Below are 3,900 nucleotides of genomic sequence, written 5' to 3' on the forward strand. Positions count from 1 at the left end.
GATAAACTACTGGCAGAAACAGCTTAAGGAGGGAAGGTTTTGTATTGCCCTATGGTTCAAGCTTCCAGTCAGTATTTGTATGGACTCTGTTAGATACTGGCTTCACCCCTTTGTGAAACTCCCTCTTGGCCTTGTTCTTTTCTAATAATGTATTTGTCTTGCAGTGCAGTAAATAGAAAAGGGCTCAACTCAAAATTTCTCTTCAGAACTAGTCCCGTGTAAGAGTCCGCCCTCCTCTGTGCAATGTAACTACTTTGCTTCCTACCACATTTAAACGCCTTGATTCTCCAGGGGCTTCTGCTGGGTTTTATTTTCCTGCTTTGTACCCATGTTGCAGTAGTTGCCTTCTTCTTCTTCTGTCTTTTTGAGATAGGGTCTCTCTGTAGCCCTAGCTGATCTGGAACTTGCTATGGAGACCAGGCTGGCCTCAAACTCACAGAGATCCGCCAGCGTCTGCCTCCTGAGTGCTGGAACTAAAGGCGTGTGCCACCACGCCAAGTCTTTTTTATTGAGGTGTGTGTGTGTGTGTGTGTGTGTGTGTGTTGTATGTGCATGTGTGTATACAGGTGCAGGTGCTTGTGTGCACATATGCAGAGACCAAAAGATGAATACCTGGTGTCTTCCCCTGTCTCTCTCTTCACCTTATTTTAAAGATTTTTTTTGTCTTTTTTGAGACACGGTCTCCTTGTAGCCCCAGCTGTGCTGAAACTCACTATGTAGACCAGGCTGGCCTCAAACTCACAAAGATCTGCCTGCCTCTGCCTCTCAAGTGCTGGAGTTAAAGGCGTGCACCACCACGCCCGGCTAAAGATTTATTTTTTATGTGTGTGCCTACATGAATTTATGTGTACCACATGTGTGAAGGTGCTTGTGGAGGCCGGGAGCTCCTGGAGCTAGAGTTACAGGTGGTTGTAAGCTGCCTGATGTGGGTGCTGGGAACCAAATCCAAGTCTTCTGAAACAGCAGTTAAGTGCTCTTAACTGCTAGGCCAGCTCTCCAGCCCCAAAGATTTATTTTTGTTTATTTTTAATTATATTTATGTCTTTGTCTATGTGTGTGTATACACATGAGTGTGGGTGCCTGAGGAGGCCAGAGGCATAGGCTTCCCTAGGGCTGGTGTTACTGGTGGTTGTGTGTCACTGGATATGGGTGCTGAGAACCAAACGTGGGTTCTCTGCAAGAACAGTAAGCACTTTAAACAGCTGAGCCATCTCTCTAATCCTTTCTACCTTATTTTTTGAGACTGGGTTTCTTGCTGAACCCAAAACTCACTGCTTTGGCTAACTTGGTTGGCCATCGAGCTCCTGGGATCCTCCTGTCTCTGGCCCCAATGCTGGGGTTATAGGCATTTACAGTCACAAGCTGGCTTTTATGTGAGTGCTGGAGATTCAACCTCAGATCCCTCTTGCTAAGCACTCTTACCCGCTGAGTCATCTCCCCAGCCCATTTCTTTTGGTTTTTATTATATTTTTGCAAACGTCATACGGTACATTTTGATCATATTTAGACACTGCCTCCCCTAACCTCAGCCCTCTCATACATATCAGATTTCATATATATTACTCTATCATATATATTAAGGCCTATCAAGTCAAGTTTGTGTCCCAAATGTCCTTTAGTATGTGTTGATCCACTGGAGCCTGGTTAACCTATCTAGCATCACACCCTTAAAGAGAACTGATTCTCCTTCTCCCAGCAGTTATTGGTTGCCAATAGTTCCTTAGCTAAGTTTGGGGATTCTGACCCACTTCCCCACTTTTATGCTGGGATTTTGTATGGCTTGAGTTTGTGCGTGTCCTCTGCATGCTGTTACCAGTGCTGAGAGTTCATATGAGGAATTTCCCACCTATCTGGAAAACTGTTTCCTTTGTGGTCATCCACCATCTCTGCCTCAGTCTTTCCACCCCCTCTCCTGCAGCGGTCCCTGAGCCTTGGGTGGCAGAGGTTTGATATGGGTGTTCTGTTAAGGGATAAACACTCTGCAGTTTCTTATTCTCTGTATAAGAGAATATTCTCTGTGTAAGAGAATAGTTGTATATTCAACTGTAGCTTTCTGGGTTAATCACCATCTGTTGCATGAGGAAGCTTCACTGATGAGAGCTGAGAGATGCATTAATATTCTTTCTACCCCATTCTGATGTGTTCCCTGAGCATTAGGTATAGAGGCTGCATTATGGATGTGTCACTTGGGCCCAGCCTTATTTCTTGTATCTTTGGACTTAGGATTTAGAGTGTGGGCATAAACTATGCTACTTGACCATCACGTCAGGGGCTCATAATGATGTCCATTTTATGGCTCAGCCTATCCCAGAGTTTGATGAAACTGATCTTTAAAAAAAATTTAAATATTTTATTTATTATTTGTATTTATTCATTTATTTTAATTTTGAGACAGGGTCTCCCTCTAGCCCCAGCCGTCCTGGAACTCACTAGGTAGACAAGGTTGGTCTTGAATTCACAGAGATCTACCTGCCTCTGCCTCCCAAGTGCTAGGATTAAAGGTGTTTGCCACCAAGCCTGGCTTTATTATTTTTATTTTATGTGTATAAGTGTTAAGCCTGCATGTATGTAAGTGCACCTGTGTCACGTAATGCCAGAGGAGGTCAGAAGAGGGCATTAGATCCCATGGAACTAGAGTTATGGATGGTTGTAGGCCACCATGTGGGTGCTGGGAATTGAACTCAGGCCCCCTGCAAGAGCAGCCAGTGCTCTTTACTGCTCAGCTATCTCTCCAGCCTTGAAGTTGTGTTTTCGGTAATGTGGAGCAAATAGTGTTCTTTCTTTTTCTTTTTCTTTTTCCAAGACGGTCCCATGCAGCATAGGCTGGCCTAGAGCTTGATATGTAGCCAAGGATGACTTTGCACTTCTAATTCTCCTGTCTCCACCCCACTAATGCTGGGACTATAGGAAAGTGCAACAATAACCAGTTTTATATAGTGCTGGGGGAGGAACTGAGGGCTTTGTACATGCTAGGCAAGCTCTCTACTAACTCAGCTACATCTCCAATCTTTAGGGCAGGGGGCAAGTACTGAACCTCTGAGCCAAATTCCCCCCCCCCCTTTTTTTGTTTTTTTGATACAGGGTCTTATGTAATGTAGCCCTGACTAGCCTTGGACTTACTACATAGCCAAGAGTGACTTTGAACTTCTGATCCTTTTGTTTCTACCTCCCAAGTGCCGGGATACAAACATACATCCACTATTCCTGGATTTAGATAGTATCCATCCTTTTTTTTTTTTGAGACAGGGTCTCCCTGTAGCCCCAGCTGGCCAAGACAGTATTCTTCCTTGAGTGGAAATAGCAGCGATGTGGTAGTGAAGATGTACAAGCAGCACATTAAAAACAAAGAATTCAGAAAGCAATTTATACCCATGAAAGACAGAAAATAAGCATTCTACAAAACACTGAAATTTGCTTTCCATGTGTGTCTCTTTAGTTTTGCAGTCACTTGGGAATCTTCTTAGCCCTAGAAATGAGATAATCTAATTAATTATATGTCTTAGTTTGTTCTTCATTGCTGTGACAAAACACTCTGACCAGTACCAACTTGGGGAGGAAAGGGTTTATTTATCTTACATCTCCCAGGTTGCACGCACTTCATCAGGGAGCCCAAGGTAGGAACTCAGGGCAGGAACTTGGAGGCAGGAGCTGGAGCACAAGCCATGGAGTTATGCTGCTTACAGGCTTGCTCCCCTGGCCCCTGCTCAGCCTGCTTTCTTATGCAACACAGGCCCACCTGCCCATGGGTGGCACCACCCACAGTGAGCTGGGCCCTCCCACATCACTCATCAAGAAGATGCCCTTCAGACATGGCCACAGGCCAGTCCAATAGAGGCAATTTCCCGATTGAGGCTCCCTCAACCCAGGTGTGTCAAGTTGACACTAAAGCTATCCAGCACA

This window comes from Nannospalax galili, unplaced genomic scaffold, assembly GCF_000622305.1.
Source record: "Nannospalax galili isolate Female #2095 unplaced genomic scaffold, S.galili_v1.0 scaffold4658, whole genome shotgun sequence".
Taxonomy (NCBI): Eukaryota; Metazoa; Chordata; class Mammalia; order Rodentia; family Spalacidae; genus Nannospalax; species Nannospalax galili.